The 17640-nt window shown below is 39.8% G+C and overlaps 1 long non-coding RNA gene and 1 other non-coding gene across 2 annotated transcripts in view; both read left to right on the top strand.

The window, feature by feature from the left end:
• Positions 1-17640, top strand: part of LOC122222739 — a 56257-nt gene that overhangs the window by 15892 nt on the left and 22725 nt on the right. The gene's annotated exons all lie outside the window — the stretch shown is intronic.
• On the top strand, positions 14175-14259 carry TRNAQ-UUG. Its single transcript has one exon. It is a non-coding gene; the product is annotated as a tRNA-Gln (tRNA).

Here is a 17640-nt window from a genome sequence, read left to right as displayed (position 1 = left end):
TGAAGAGTGGAACACCTATAAAATAGAAACAAAAATTCTTCCAGAAAAATTCAAAAGAATTTCTGATTATTATCAAAGCTAGTTTATTTCCCCATGAAAGAAAGGCTCATGATAATCGTTGCTGGGAGTTCTGTTGGCTGAGATAAATCTTGATAATTTAAGAAGAGAAAATACATGCATTGAGACATTTGGGGAAAGATCCTTATTTTCCTTACATTCCAAATGAGATCATTGGCAGAGGCCTGAGAGGATCACTAGGGAATCCTCTGGATGGCCAGACTCCTGAGGAAAAAGGATCATCTGTGATGTGGGCATCCAGAGTCAAATGTCCTATGTGGACAAGATGATACTCCCACGAGGTCAGGATTCCAGAAAAGGGGTCCCTTCATCAGGCCAATTCCATCCATACAGACCCCCTCCAGGAGCAAGACAGAACTCGTACTGGTGCTGTTCACACTGACACAGGTTCAGGATCTTTTTTTTGTTCAACATCCCACCTGAACTGGGAGCCTCTGACCTAGACAGTTTCCCCCTCATCCTCCTGTCAGGGTTCGGATATTGCAAAGGAGACAGAGGGAAATTCCTAGGGAGGTCCCCTATTTTCCCCTTATTTTGGAAGGTGAGGCTGAAGGTCATCAGGAATCACTTCCACCCTCCTCCTGGGGACTTCCCGACCCAGCACATCCTTTGCTGGCCACAAAAAGTGTCTGCACCAAGGCCAGACTCAGTCTCTTGTCCACATAGCATGAAGGCAACATGAATCACCTTCTGAAATGATCAATCCCGCTTTCCATGAGTCCACTTCTGAAGATCCAAGACTACTGCTGATTACTTTTTTTCACTCTACTAAAGCAAATTAGATTAAAAAAATTTTTTTAACATTTATTTATTTTTGAGACACAGGGAGAGACAGAGCATGAGCAGGGAAGGGGCAGAGAGAGAGAAGGAGACACAGAATCTGAAGCAGGCTGCAGGCTCTGAGCAAGCTGTCAGCACAGAGCCTGATGCAGGGCTCGAACCCACAAACCGTGAAATCATGACCTGAGCTGAAGTCGGATGTTCAACCAACTGAGCCACCCAGGCACCCCTAGATTTTTTTCTTTTAAGTGATTATGCAATGGCTCAAATGGAACCTTAATAGGATTATACATTCTTAGGATAATGTTTTACAACGATAGATTTTTAAAATGTGAATCTTGAAAATTAATTGCATAGTTAGTATTTCAGTATTTTTGTTTTTATTAATAAGTTCATTAAAATAAGTCAGGAACACATGAGGTTTTTGTCTTTTAAAATGAATTTTTTTCCTCCTTTGGTTTTATTGTTTAGTTGATTATACAGTAGCTCAAACAGAAACTTAATAGGAGTATAATTCTTAGACAGGTTTTCTAAATGCACACTACAAAAGTATGAATCTTATTAGCAAATTGTTTCCATCTTATATGATTTCTAGGTAGTGTATTATATTTTGTATTGCTATTTAACAAGTCTCTTCTATTGATCCAGAAACAGCATTTTTTTAAATCTCTCTTATAACGTGATTTTGAATTTTCTCTTATTTAGCTTCTCTGCTTTATCTGTTAAGTGATTATACAGTTGCTTAAATATAAGCTCTAAAGGATTATAATTCAAGGGAGAGTATAGTTTAGTTAAAGTTTATTTATTTATTTTGAGAGAGAGTGCATGTTCAGGGGAGGAGCAGAGAGAGAGGGAGAGAGAGAATCTCAAGCAGGCTCCACACTGTCAGCACAGAGCCCGACATAGGACTTGCTTCCACAAACCTGACCTGAGCTGATACCGAGAGTCTGATGCTTAACTGACTGAGCCACCCAGGCACCCCATAAATGCATTTTATTTAAAAATGACTTTCACAAGTGAATTTTTTCCTTTTCTTCTATTTCTAGATGATGTCAGGATCAGTTGTTTCTGTTTAACACTCCCCCATAATATGTACTATTGTGACAGTGGTCACAACCGGAGACATTTGAAACTCAAAGTTTATTTCTATATACCAAAGACTGAATTTACTCTAGTTATAAGACTGATATGCCTCAGAAAATTTTTTATTTCAAAAAGGAGCTAATTTCAAATATTATTAGGAAAATGGAAAACAAGAATAATCCTATATAAGACTGATATTTTAAAATAAATTTTAGTTTCAAAAACAGAGTTGGGGTACTCGGGTGACTCAGGAACTTTAAACCTCTAACTCTCAGTTTTGGCTCACATGATGATCTCATGGTTAGTGGGTTCAAGCCCCACATGGGGCTCTGCGCTGCCAGCATGGGATTCTCTCTCTCTCTCCCTCTCTCTCTCTGCTCCTCTCACTCTCTCTCTCTTTCTCTCTCAAAATAAATAATAAAATAAACTTTAAAAAACTTTAAAAACAGAGTGGAACAAGCAAAAGCTGATGAAATGGTAGATCATTAATGTTAGGTTTTCCTTATAGTCTCTGAGGAATTGAATCTGTGGTATGTAAAAAGCCTGAGATATAATATATTGCTTTCTTACCCCTTGGTGTAACTTCCTGGTCAAGAACCCCTAAAGGTGGTGTTGGAATGGCCCTCGGGAGCTCCTGAGAGCTGATTATGCACATTTCTCCCCATTAGCTCCACATTAGTAACTTAAAATTGGCCTTGGTGGGAGTATTTACACCACACAATAGATAGTCAGCTGGAATAGATAGCTCCCTGGAATAATCCACCCTCATCCCCAAGAGCCAGTTAGCCAACCTATCCATGGCCCTATAGCAGTGATTCTTTTTTTTTGAGAGACAGACAGCAAGACAGACAGAGCATGAGCAGGGGAGCGGCAGAGAGAGAGGGAGACACAGAATCTGAAGCAGGCTCCAGACTCTGAGCTGTAAGCAGAGAGCCTGATGCGGGACTTGAACCCACAAACCATGAGATCATGACCTGAGCTGAAGTTGGACGCTTAACCGACTGAGCCACTCAGGCACCCCTCATTGAGAGATTTTATTTTGTTTTATTTTTTAATGTTTTTAATGTTTATTTGTTTTTGAGAGAGAGAGAGAGACAGAGCACGAGTGGGAGAGGGGCAGAGAAGAGGGAGAGACAGAATTCAAAGCAGGTTCCAGGATCTGAGCTGTCAGCACAGAGCCTGACATAGGGCTCGAACTCACAAATTGTGAGATCATGACCTGAGCCGAAGTCAAACATTCAACCAACTGAGTCACTCAGGCACCCCTGAGAGATTTAAATAAGTATTTAATTCAGCTGTTTCAATCCATTTCTTCAAAACTCCTTTTGTTCATCTTCTAAGAGGTGGTCATTTTCTAATGTAGTCACTACATCCAGGTCCAAGTTCCCACCATCTGCGCTGGGTTTTCCAAGAAGGGCAGCCCCATCTCCCATCTTCAGCACATGCTCGCTAGAGTCTTGCTCTGACATTCTCTACCATTTAGAAGTTGCCCCATGTGCACTTGAGCATTTTCTAATGTTTTCTTTTTGTTGGATTCATCTGGCCACTCTTCTCTTCAGTTTTTTGTGAGTACAGCTTTATGCTTTCCTGAACATCAGAACTCTCATTCAAAGCATCTTTTAGTGCTTCTGAAATTGATTTTCACTCCTGTCATGTATATTGAAGGCTGTTTTCGTTGTAGCTACTTGCACCTTTATGTGTTTTGATGCATCTTCTGAAGACTGAATCTTTCTTATAATGTCAATCATCAGCTCAACTTGTTTTAAACATTTAGCTTTCTTTTCTTTTCATTCTTTTCTCAGAATCTTTAAGCCCAAGAAAAGAGTTGGAAATTTTCAGCTCTTTATTAATGGTCTCCAGTTTTCATATTTCTGATTATTTTTCCTCAGATATGACACCCATTAAAATTGATTCAAGGCCTTTAAATTCTTTTTTCTTCTTTTCCTGAATTGTATCCTTTATTTTGTTATAAAGGATATTACTGGAGCAATTGATGAAATTTCATGGGGTCTCAGGATTAGGTAGTAGTATCAATGTCAATTTCCCGATTTTTATGATTATATTAGGACTATGTAGAAGAATGTCCTACATACACCCTCTAAAGTATCTGGGGGTGATGGGCATCAGGTTGGCAACTTACTCCCAAATAGTTCAGGATAAAATGTTATCTGCACTGTACTTGCAACTTTTCAATAGGTTTAATATATTTTTTTAATTAATGAACTTTATTTTTTAGATCAGTTTTAGGTTCACAGCAAAATTGAGCAGAAAGTACAGAAAACTCCCTAAAACATGTTCTCACATATATACAACCCTCTCATTATTAACATTGGACACCAAATTAATACACTTATTCCAAGTGGGGAACCTACATTGTCACATCATCACCCAGAGTCCACAGTTTACATTAGGGTTCACTCTTGGTGTTGTAGTTCTGTGGGTTTTGACAAAGTATAATAATATGTATCCGCCATTGTAATATATGCAAAATAGTCTCATTGCTCTAAGAATCTTCTGTGCTCCACCTATTCGTCCCTTCACTCAATACACTCCCTTCCCCCAACAGATTGTCAACAAGATTGAGCTGCTCATTCAGCTGGACAAGGCTTGGATCCCCTATATGGCTCAAGGACTAGGCTCTACATTGAGGAGATTGTCACACACATGGCCCAGTATTCCAACATCCCCTAATCATCCTCATTCTGAACAGCTGCACCCTGAAGGGCTTCTGCGCCATCAAACATTTCAGCACTATGTGCTGGAAATAGTTTGAAAATCATGCTTTCTAGGGTGCCTAGATGGCTCAGTCGGTTAAGCGACCAACTCCGGCTCAGGTCATGATCTCACAGTTCGTGAGTTTGAGCCCCATGTCAGGCTCTGTGCTGACAGCTCAGAGCCTGGAGACTGCTTCAAATTCTATGTCTCCCCCTCTCTCTCTGCCCCTCCCCCACTCATGCTCAGTGGCTCTCTCTCTCTCAAAAATAAATATTTTTTAAAAATTAAAAAACATTAAAAAAAGAAAATAATGCTTTCTTTGCTTACAAGTAGACTGTACAGTCTTGAAATGTGAAGACTGAAAATACCACTTGCTTCTTCCTTAGTTTTCAAAGGTAAATTAGAAAAGTAAGTTGAAACCCATTGTGGGGCCCTTTATAACCCCTTTAGCACCTTCCTTCCCAACACACATACACTTTAAAAGGCCAGCCAAATATAAACTCAGGAGGGGAGCTGAGAATGGGGAGTTTTCCGTGACCTTTGTGGGCAAGACGAGGCCTCCAGGGCCTCAGAATAAAATTTTACTCAAGAAAGGGAAAGTTGTTGGCCAAGGTCTTACAGTCTCCCCTTCCCCACCTCCACTGAGGTCTGTGCCTATTGCCAGCAACCATTTGGTTCTGGGCTGGATGCTTACTGGTATCCCCTTCAGTCTGAGGTAACCAGCAAAGTGTTGGCATTCTGAAGGGGGCAAAGTGATAGCCATGATTCTCTGTGTCACATTGGTCCACTGTGCCAAGTGGTGGCAGCACAGGCAGGAAACAGCACACCAGACCCAGATACTCATGGATTGCTATGGGAAATGATGTATTTGTATTCATAGTCATATTTTTAATGATTTCTTTTTATTTTTTAGGGAGAGAGAGAGAAAGAGGGTGTGCAAGCTGGGGAGAAGGGCAGAGGGAGAAGAAAGAATACAATAGGCTCCATGCTCAGCACAGAGTCCAACACAGGGCTTGATCTGATGAACTTCGAGATCACGACCTGATCTGAAATCAAGAGTCAGATGGTCAACCAACTGAGCCACCCAGGCAGCCCAGGCTGATTTTAACAGGGAGGAGATATGCAGCTCTGCTGATCTCAGCTGGTTACCTAGGGGTTGGCTGATCTGGACACTGCTGAGCTTGCTTAGACTTGCTCCTGTGTTTTGGGGTCCACTGATGCAGGCTGGGATGGGCTAGACTAGCTCAATGTATCTTAGGGTCAGCTGGGAATTGGCTGATGTAGATTGGACCCAGCTGTGCACTGGGCTCTCCCTACCCATCTCTCATCTTCCTCCCAGAACAGCAGGAAAGCCAGGTCATGTCTTCCTTTGGCAATGGCAGAGGCACAAGAAAGCCTTTGCATTTTAAAAAGTTTGCCTTGGCTGTTAGATGTCCACAACTGTCTTGATGACCTTTTCTTTGTATAAAGGCTTCATCTTCAGGGAGGCTAAAGGCCATTTGGAACTTGGATACAGAGTAAAGGCAGAAGTGAATGCTCATTTCTACTTCTGTTTCTCGCTCACTCCACCAGCTCCAGAACCACACTATCTTTGCCAGGATCTGCACCAGCAAAATGCATACCCTACCCTTGCCCTCTTCCCCTCCATTTTGAAACAGTTTAAAAAAAAAAAGTTTATTCGTTTATTTTGAGAAAGAGAGAGTGCTCTGCCCTGTCAGTGCGGAGCCTGAAATGACGCTTGATCGCATGAACCATGAGATCATGACCTGAGCCAAAACCAAGAGTCTGATGCTTAACCCACTGAGCCACCCAGGTGCCCCTGCAACAAAGTCTTAAGTCTGATGAACAGAATCTACAACGCATTTCTGCACCCCAACAAGAAGGAAATCTGAGGAAGGGAAATGGTTCTATGTGAAAAAGACAGGATTTCCACCATGAATAACTAGGATTATGGGGAGAGAATGTTCAGAAGATTTTGGACAGCCATTAATGACATAATTACAGGTGCCATACTTATGTCATGTGACCTGGCTACTCAGGCGTTAGTGCTTCATCTATAGACTAAACATAATAAAAAGTTACCCTTTGAAGTGGCTTATAGAAGGACTCGTTTTAATAGGGACAGAGAGGGACAAGCTGGCACAATTTAATCTTCTCAGGGAATCTGAGAGTGAGACACACAGAGAGGTCAACAGTTAACAGAGAAAGCAGGGTTACAAGAATGGAGAATGACAAGAGTAGAGAACAAAGAGCCACAACTACGTGATTCAGAGATAATTCTTGCAAAAGCCATTGAGTTGTCACTAGATTTGCCACAGTATCTGGACCAACATTCTAGTTGTATATGGAAACTGATATAAATCTCACATCATAAGAAAAGGATCTGAACACATATCTGCACCTGCAATCTGAAAATGTGCAATCGAAAGCACCCACCAAAAGTATGGCAAATTCTAAGTGTCCAGTGCTTGTCCACCAGATTTGAGCTCTTAAAGGGACCCACGTTTGATTATCATCCCAAAGTACTTTTGGAAAGCACTCAGGAGATGTTTGTCAAAAATTGAAATAAGCAGCAAAAGTTATGGGATTCAGAACAGAGGACAAACAGTTATAATTCCAATGTGCTAGGTATTTTGGGTCTGTCTCCTCACCACAGATATATTGTCTGCTCTTCTCTGTCCTGCTTTCTGTGCCTTAGAAAGATGGCCCCCACGGAATGCATGCTCTGTATTCCCTTACCCTATGGCTTTCCGCTGGGAATGGCCAAAGAGAAGCAGTACTTCTAATAATGGGAGTAAGGGAGAGATATGGGAATTCATTCCCTACCATCCTGTGTTGTTCTGGCAGGGCTGTGTTACTCCATGGCCATAGCTACTGCTGGGTAGTGTCTCTTCCTCAGGTCTCTGTTGACACTGCTCACTTTCCTTGCTTCTTCAGACCTATGGTTTTAACAGCTATTGTCAATCTAGCCTTTGTTTCGTCCCTTAACCCTGTCCACCCCTCTGAAAACAGTCCTTGTTTAAAAAAAATGGTAATGTTTATTTATTTTTGAGAGAGAGAAAGAGCATGAGCAGGGGAGGGGACAGAGAGATTGGGAGACACAGAATCCAAAGCAGGCTCCAGGCTCTGAGCTGTCAGCACAGAGCCCGACACGGGGCTCAGACTCACAAACCGCGAGATTATAACCTGAGCCAAAGTTGAACATTTAACTGACTGAGCCACCCAGTTGCCCCAAACCAGTCCCTTTTTAAACTCTTCAGTTAAACCCATTGAGTATGCCTTTTATTTCCAGCCAGCGCTCTGATACATTGTATTCACATTCTAGAAAGGAGAAGATGGTACTATAGTTGTCCCCAAGCAGTCTTACCACTTAGAGGCAGGTCAAGTTCACACAGTCTGAAAGAATATACAAAGCAACCTTTTACTTCTAGCATTGGAGATACAGGAGTGACTCCTCTGTTTTCTTCTATCAGTTTCTGCTCCCCAGATTCTCTCCCTGGTACCAGACCTCAACCTCTCCTTCCCCTACCTCCTTGTCAGAGAAGCCTCCTCCCCTGAAACTACAGAGTTTTGTTTTATTTGGTTTTAATCTCCCTTTCTCCTGGCTCTGGGAACCCATTGCTTCCTGTGCCAATTGTCAGTCTTTTGACCTAATCAGGTTTCTTGCCAGATGGGATTGGGGTTTCCAACCCCAGAGGCTCCAGATGGAAAGAGGAAAAAGAGGCCTTCTTAGTGGCCTGCCTTCAGGTTGTGGTGTCTGTATAATAATTAGATTGTTCAGGGATAAGGTCAAACATCTTGCAGGCATTTCCTGCACTGGCTGAAGGCTGGATGTCCTCTGTTAGGCTGGCCTGATACACATCTGACTCCAGGAAAGAAAGAAAGAAAGAAAGAAAGAAAGAAAGAAAGAAAGAAAGAAAGAAAGAAAGAAAGAAAGAAAGAAAAAGAAAGAGAGAGAGAGAGAGAGAGAGAGAGAGAGAGAAAGAAAGAAAGAAAGAAAGAGTGGAAAGGGGACCTCCATACACCAGCTCAGCAACTACTTCTTTGAGGAAGCAGAACTTGAGCATAGCCTTAAGGGAGAAATGGGATTAAACAATGGGTAAGAAGGAAGAGGCCATTTCAGAAAGGGAAGGATATGAGCAAAGAAGATGGGAACATGGCCATTGGAAGAAATGAGTGTACCACTTTGCTGATTGATGTAAGCAAGTGGAGGGAGATGGGTTTGGAGAGCTGAGTAAAGAACCAATCTGGGAGGCCTGAATACTGGGAATAAAGGTTTAAAGGAGTCTTTAAAGATTCTTAGAAAGGCAATATTTCAGGATTCACACATAAAGCAGACTGGAGGGTTAGAGACAGGATGACAAGTTAGAACATTAAGTGTAGTCATCCAGATATGAAATTGTGAAGATCTGTGCCAGGGTAGTGTTCCTTGAATACATCACAAGGGATGAAATTACAATTTGGTTGTAGGGTAAATGCACTAGAAAGTAGCAGATAAGGACAACTTCAAAGTTTTGAAATTAAGAGGCTGAGAGAATGTCGGGGATGGAAGGTACAGCATAGGGAATACAGTCAATAGTGCTGTAATACTGTTGCATGGTGACCGCTGGCAGCTACACCCATGGTGACCACAGCACAACATATGGTAGAATCACTGTGTTGTACATCTGAAGCTAATTAACATTGTGCATCAACTATACCTCATATGAAAAAAAAATAGAAAGGCTTCTGAGAAAAAGCTAATTTCAGATGAAGGATTAGTCTGGTTTTAGGTACACTGCATTTAGGTGGCTACCATGCCTCCTGGTGAAGGAAGAAACGGAGGCATGAGATCCAAAGAGAGGGCTCCAAGACATGAATTGGGAAGGTGACTATTTGAAGTCGGGAGAGTGAGAAGCACCTCTGAGAAAGACTTCATATTAAATCAAGGACCCTGAACGATCTAATTATTATACAGACACCACAACCTGAAGGCAGGCCACTAAGAAGGCCTCTTTTTCCTCTTTCCATCTGGAGCCTCTGGGGTTGGAAACCCCAATCCCATCTGGCAAGAAACCTGATTAGGTCAAAAGACTGACAATTGGCACAGGAAGCAATGGGTTCCCAGAGCCAGGAGAAAGGGAGATTAAAACCAAATAAAACAAAACTCTGTAGTTTCAGGGGAGGAGGCTTCTCTGACAAGGAGGTAGGGGAAGGAGAGGTTGAGGTCTGGTACCAGGGAGAGAATCTGGGGAGCAGAAACTGATAGAAGAAAACAGAGGAGTCACTCCTGTATCTCCAATGCTAGAAGTAAAAGGTTGCTTTGTATATTCCTTCAGACTGTGTGAACTTGACCTGCCTCTAAGTGGTAAGACTGCTTGGGGACAACTACAGTACCATCTTGACCGAGTTTTATTTTTTATTTTTTATTTATTTATTTTTTTTTATTTTTATTTTTTATTTATTTTTTATTTTTTTTATTTTTTTATTTTTTTTAATATATGAAATTTACTGTCAAATTGGTTTCCATACAACACCCAGTGCTCATCCCAAAAGGTGCCCTCCTCAATACCCATCACCCACCCTGCCCTCCCTCCCACCCCCCATCAACCCTCAGTTTGTTCTCAGTTTTTAACAGTCTCTTATGCTTTTTGACCGAGTTTTAAGACATGCCTACCTTCAAGGGCTAGAGGAGAAAATAGAGGAAAGGAAACAAGCCAGTACAAAAGTAACCTGAGAAATTGGCAAATAAATACAGGAATGACACAACATAAGAAAAACAGAGTGTTTCCAGAAATGATAAACTATACTTTCAAATTTTAATCATACTCTTCAGCCTTTCTGAGATTATCCTTCAAAGACTTTGAAAATAAAGTAAGAAAATAAAGCAACAGTGTTAAACAGTGTGAAAAAGCTTTGTTAAATTAGGGCTTCCTATCAAAAATACTTCTTTAGAAATGTTGATCTGCATTATTGGGTATTGATATAATACTGAAGCCACTGAAAGGTATATCAGTTAAGAGGTCTTTGGATGTAATTAACAGAAAACCCAATTCAAATTAGCTCTAAATATACAACAAGAAATTTTTTGGCTCACTTTCCTGAGAAGACCACAAGTTGGTCAGGCTTTTGGGTTGGTCCAATCTGAGGGAAAGCACCATTTCCTTGTAATTTTCTTGATTCTACCTTCCTCCAAAAGCCAGCTGTATCTTCAGCCTGGTTTCTCTAAAGCAATATACTTTATATCCAGGGTCACATCTCTGGGGAGAGGGAGCCTCTCTCAAGCCTCACATTATTTTATAATACCTGAAACAACCACTGGGGCCATAAGGGAATGCCATAAGTGGTTGGTTTGGGCACTCATGACTGAACCAATCAGTCCCGCATGTTGAAATTACCCAGACTAGCCTTAAATCAGTCAAGGCACCATCTATATTTGGGGTGTGTGGGCAATCTCACTCAGCCACCAGGCTGCTTCATAATAGGAAAAGCTTAAATGAATGTTGAGTAAATAACTAGAATTTTGCAGATGGGTACTGGATGTATACATTAGGATATAATTGAGCAAGTCAAAATATCAATGGCTTAAACAAGGTAGAAGTTCTTTCTCTGTCTCTGGAACTTGGCAGTACAGGATTGGTACAGCAGCTCTGATCCATAAAGTCCTTGGGACCCAGGACTCTACTTCTAGCTTGCCACCCTGGTGACATTTCTAGGATGCAGCCCTAATTTTCATTATCCAAGGGAGGATCTCTGCTCCAGGCAGCAAGATGGAGGGAGTAACAAATAAGAAGGGGCAAAGAGATACATTTGAAGCAAGAATGAACTTTATTCTGGGTGACCATTTTCCTGGCTAACCATTCTATTACTATGGAATGAGGGGAAAATAAATATTGGGAAAAGCACTCTCCACTACTCTGAAGAAATGAGATCTGTTAAGAGTTGACTGAATGATCAGTCATTCAGGTTACATGATCAGTCATTCAGTTGTTACATTATGTAACTCAGGTTACATGGCTAATGAATTATTTGGGAAAGCAGTTATCCATGTGTAATCTGGCAAATAGGACAGGGGTGAGATGAGGGAAAAACTCCCAACTCAGAGGAGTGAAATGGTGAAAAGGAAACAATAGATTGTGCACTAAAATAACTGTGTTTACACCCCATTTTTGCCATCTAATAGTTGGACAATCATCAACAAGTTGCATAACCTTGATAAGCCTGCAATCTTATCTGTGCAATGGAGATGATATCAACTACTTCGAAGAGCTGAAAAAAGATGAACTGAGATAATAGTTAAGTGCTTCATGAGTAATAACGCTCATTCAGATAAAACTTATTAATTATAACAAAGCTTACAATAACATGGTTAGTATTGTAGAAACACATTTATTGAGTTAAAAATGAGATGTGAGACTTTCGCTAGCTTTTTAAGATCACTTTTTTAACACAATAACTGATTTTTGTGGTTAATTGAATTTTTAAAAATTCTTACTATTTCTTTTCCCCTGCTAGGCAGGTCTCTTATCAAATTGTTAGATGTGCATTCAGAAAGCAGCTGAGCAAATGAGAACATTGTGCCACAACAAACTCACAAAGATAGAAATTTCACATAAAAATTTCAGTTATAATATTTATGGGATTAATTTCTAGAGTAAAATTGATTTTTTAAAATTACAATAAATTATATACATGGAGCCTCAAATTTCATATATACTCTTTTTTGCATAAAGAATAGGAATGTATTAAGAAAAAAAGTATCTCATCTGAATTGTATGATATAATTCATAAGTTATAATGAGAAGAGCAATGGGGCTGGCCGATTGGGCATGTCCTCATTTCTACTACACAGTGGCTTCAATGGGGGTAGATACCTTGATCTGCAATTAGGTCAGGAGATTGGTTACATATAGGCAGATGAAGTAAGTATATTGAGATAATGAGAGCCAGACTTCTCACTGTCAATTACCAACAGGGAAAGGGAGAAAACTAGACCCAAAAGAAGTGATCCCCTAGTAGCAATGAGCACACTTACAACCAGATGGTGACTTCTGAATATCATTCTCCACTAAAAGGATACAAAATTCCTTGGAGAAATGGTTGAATTCAGAACTGGCACAGGGAAAGTACAATACGTTCCTGGAACATCCTGTTGAGTATGAAAGTAAGGGAGTACTCAAAGAATGATGAGGATATGTTAGAAGGTCAAGAGCCAGATTGAAGAACTCCCATTAGCTAAATCTGAGGCAACTTAAACATAAAATAAAAAAGAATAGCAACAAATTGTGGCCAATTGAATAAGACAGGAATCCATGAATCCATCTGGACATAAATATATGTGAATGAATGAATGAATGAATGAATAAGAACAAAAAGTTTTACCATATAGTACAATGCCAACTAATAACTGTAGAACAAATGATGCACTTAGAATATCACCATTTGTCAACCATTACAGTAATAATTGATTCAGGGAGGAACCAACAATGGACACTAAAACTTTGAGTGAAAATGTAATGAGAAATAAGATGTTTACATACTATCAAAGTAGCTCTCTACAAAATACATATTAGTAACTTATTGATTAATAAGTACAAGGTACTTATTCATTTTACAATGAATTTTACACCTTAAAAAGTGATGAAAGTCAACACTGATAGAAATGGGACAAATTAATATTTGTTAATTTGCTTCTTGATGATACATTGAGAAGAACATAGCATCATGTCCATGATATCCCTTCCAAAAGATGAATCACCTGAATCTAATCATAATAAGTATAAAACAAACTCAAATTGAGGATACTCTATAAAGTAATTAGCCTATTATCTTCCAAAAAAAAGTCAATGTCATGAAAGACATGACAAAACTGAGGAACTGCTCCAAAGAGAATAGAGATACGACAACTAAATACAACACATGATCTCCTATTGGATCCTGCATTAGAAAGGAAAGAGTGATTATATGGTATATTATTAGTGAAATTTGAATGCAGCCAATGGATTGAATGGTAGTATTGTAACATTTTTAATTCCTTTTTTTTTTTAATTTTAAAGAGAGAGGGCATGCACACACTCAAGCAGAGAAGAGGGGCAGAGGGAGAGAGGGAGGGAGGGAGGGAGGGAGGGAGGGAGGGAGGGAGGGAGAGAGAGAGACAGATTGAGAATCTTAAGCAGCCTCCATGCTCATGTAGAGCCTGAGGTGGGGCTTGAACTTATGACCCTGGGATCATGAACGGAGCCAAAATCAAGAGTCAGACAGACACTCAACAGGCTGAGCCATCCAGGTACCCCTAATTTCTTGATTTTAATGGTTTTACCAGGTTTTACCATGTACTATACAAAATAATTGAGAGAGAAAAAGAAAATGATAAGACAAATATGGTAAAATGTTAACAACCAATTAGAGAATCTGAGTAAAGGGTAAACTAAAATGCTTTGTATTGTTCTCGTAATTTTCTGTAAGGTTGAAATTATTTTTAGAACAGCTGTTTTGAAAAAACATAATGTATAATATAAAAATAATCAAATTTCAGGGATGCCTGGGTGGCTCAGTCGGTTGAGTGTCTGACTTTGGCTCAGGTCATGATTTCATGGTTCATGGGTTCGAACCCCATGTCGGGCTCTGTGATGACAGCTCAGAGCCTGGGGCCTGCTTCAGATTCTGTGTCTCTTTCTCTCTCTGCCCCTCCCCTGTTTGCATTTTGTGTCTCTCTCAAAAATAAATAAACATTAAAAAAAAATTTTTTTAATCAAATTTCAATCCATTGAAGGTTATAGTCAGCATCTAAAAGTGACAGCATAGTGTTTGGGTCTTCTCAAATCCCTACATATAAACAAAGAAATTGGAAAGTAAAATAAAAAACCCATAGGATAATATTTACAACAAAATAAGATGGTAAGTTATCCTCACAAACCACAAAATACAGGGGCACCTGGGTGGCTCAGTCGGTTAAGCATTTGACTTTGGCTCAGGTCATGATTTCATGGTTTGTGAGTTTGAGCCCCATGTCAGGCTCTGTGCTAACAGCTCAGGGCCTGGAGCCTACTTCAGATTCTGTGTCTCCCTCTGTCTCTGCCCCTCCCCTGCTCGCGCTCTGTCTCTCTCACTCTCAAAAATAAATAAACATTAAAAAACCCCACAAAATACAGGCAGGTGGAGGAAAATCACTAACAACCACAGGCCATGATATTAGAGTTTATGCAAGAGAGAAAAGAGGGTATCAATGGGTTATTTGATGGACCTGAGAACAGAAGAACCCCCAAAAGAAACAGATATTTACTAGAAAGCACAGTGGGTCAATCTGAGAATGACAACTGAATCTGGGACAGGTTTTGCCCGTTCCAATAACAGATAAGTGCAAGGGGGCCCTGGTAAGACCCCAAGGGGTAGAAACAGTCTTGCACCTATGAATTCTCAATACTGACCAGCCAAAGCTCCCTTCCAGGACATAGCTCTGAGAGAAACCACTGACTATGGAATAAAAATTGATCAGAGCAGGAAAAACACAGAAGTAAAGAGAAGATCCAGATCAAAAGTAGCTAGCAGGGGGGGCCTGGGGACTCAGTCAGATAAGCATCTGACTCTTGATTTCGGCTCAGGCCATAATCTTACTGTTCAGGGGATTAAGCCCCGAGTCAGGTTCTGTGCTGACAGTGCAGAGCCTGCTTGGGATTCTCTCTCCCTCTCTCTCTGCCTTTCCCCACCCCCCACTCTAAATAAATAAATAAATAAATAAATAAACTTTTTAAAAAAGTGGCTGAGGGGGAAAAAGTGATTGAGGGAAACAGGGTCAGAAAATCTCAGAAAGCAAACAGTCATTTTTTTAAAACATTACACAAAAACATGAAACACTGTCAAGTTTTAAAAAAAAAAAAGCTATTTGAACTAAGCTTACTTTAAAAATTTGAGGAAAACTGATTTTACTTAAGAGCAAGCACTAGAAAGGTATCAAGGTCAAATCCCAAAGTTACTACATACATACATACATACATACATACATAAATATATACATACATACAAAAAAGAGGGGCGCCTGGGTGGCTCAGTCACTTGAGCATTTGACTCTTGAGTTTGGCTCAGGTCATGATCCCAGGGTCGTTGACCTCTCTTCCTCTCCCTCTCCCTCTTTTCTGCTCACACACTCTCTTAAATAAATAAGTAAGTAAGTAAGAAAGAATAAGGAGTAGAATGACACCCCTACAAAGAAACAAAAGCATACTGGAAAGATGTACTCAAGAAACAGATAAAAACTACACTATTTAAAAATGAAGGGCATCTGAGTGGCTCAGTGGGCTAAGCATCTGAGTCTTCATTTCAGCTCAGGTCATGATCTTTTGGTTTTTGAGTTCGAGCCCCATGTAGGGCTCTGTGCTGGTGCTGCACAGCCTGCTTGGGATTCTCTCTCTCCCTTTCTCTCTCTTTCTCTGTCCCTCCCCTGCTCATGCTCTCTCTCTCTCTCAAAATAAATAAATAAACATTTTTTTAAAACTTATAAAAATTATTAAAAAATTAACTTTAATAAAGAAATAATACAAGACATGAGAAAACAATATAAATTAGAATTAGAAAAATTCATAAGTTAGGTAATAATTCTCAAAGGAGAATTTGAAAAGAAAAAATCATTTTAGAAATAAATACTAAACTAGAAGAAACAAGAGCAAAACACACACTCACACACACACATACATACGCACATCGACAAAAAAATGCCTTATAAGGAACAAAAGATGAAAAGAACAGTTTTAAAACTAAAATAATAATAATAATTTTTAAATAAAAGAGATTCAAAAGTTGTCAATATGCATGATAGCCAAAGAAGATCAGCATATAGACAAAGGGAGTCCAAAGAAGAAAACCAACAGAAAGAACAAAACAAATACTTCAAGACAAGTTTTCTGAAATAAAAAAAGACTTAAAATTCCATATCAAAATAGCACTTTAAGTATCTGAGAATATTGATCAGAACAACCAATGCCAAGGTATATTCTACTAAAATTACTAGACTTTAAAGAAAATAGAATGTTTGGAAACAAGGCAAAAAGAGTATGTGACTTATAAAGGAGGGATAATTAGGTTGTCACCAAACTGTCAACAGCAGCACATTATGCCAGAAGAAAATTAAGTATGGGCTGTTTTTACAAGATTCATAAAAATAAAATATTAGCCAAACATTTTATTTATTAAAAAAAATTTTTTTTAATGTTTATTCACTTTTGAGAGACAGAGTGTGAATGGGGGAGGAGCAGAGAGAGAGGGAGACACGGAATCGGAAGCAGGCTCCAGGCTCTAAGCTGCCAACACAGAGCCTGGTGTGCGGCTTGAAAGGAACTGTGAGATTGTGACCTGAGCCAAAGTCAGTCACTTAACTGACTGAGTCACCCAGGCATCCCTTAGCCAAACACTTTATATCCTGCAAAATTGGCTTTCAAGTGTAAAAGGTACACACAAATTATTTTTGGTAAATCTCAAAAAATACTGTTCCTATGTGTTCTTCCTAAGAAATCAAATAGAATTTCTGACAATCAAAATGACCAGAGAGATATTAAATAAGGACAGGAGGTGATTATTAGATATATAGTTGTTTGTAGAACTAAGACAAAATAACAGTTAAAAAGGGGGGAGACTATAGTGTCTAATGGCTAGATGACCTCACAGTGTAGATCATATATGCTTTGATACAAATATTCCCCAATCATTTTTTTTTTATTTTTTTTTTTAACGTTTATTTACCTTTGAGACAGAGAGAGACAGAGCATGAACGGGGGAGGGGCAGAGAGAGAGGGAGACACAGAATCCAAAACAGGCTCCAGGCCGTCAGCACAGAGCCCGACGCGGGGCTCGAACTCACGGACCGCGAGATCATGACCCGAGCTGAAGTCGGCCGCTTAACCGACTGAGCCACCCAGGCGCCCCTCCCCAATGATTTTTAAAATGAGAGGTGAATGGAGATAGCATATATAAATTTTAATTTTTTTACTAATTGGTGGTGATATAAGTAATATT

The sequence above is a fragment of the Panthera leo genome, chromosome B3, assembly GCF_018350215.1.
Source record: "Panthera leo isolate Ple1 chromosome B3, P.leo_Ple1_pat1.1, whole genome shotgun sequence".
NCBI classification, from domain to species: Eukaryota; Metazoa; Chordata; class Mammalia; order Carnivora; family Felidae; genus Panthera; species Panthera leo.
The sequence above is the reverse complement of the archived record's forward strand: the minus strand, read 5'-3'. Positions and strand labels throughout refer to the sequence as shown.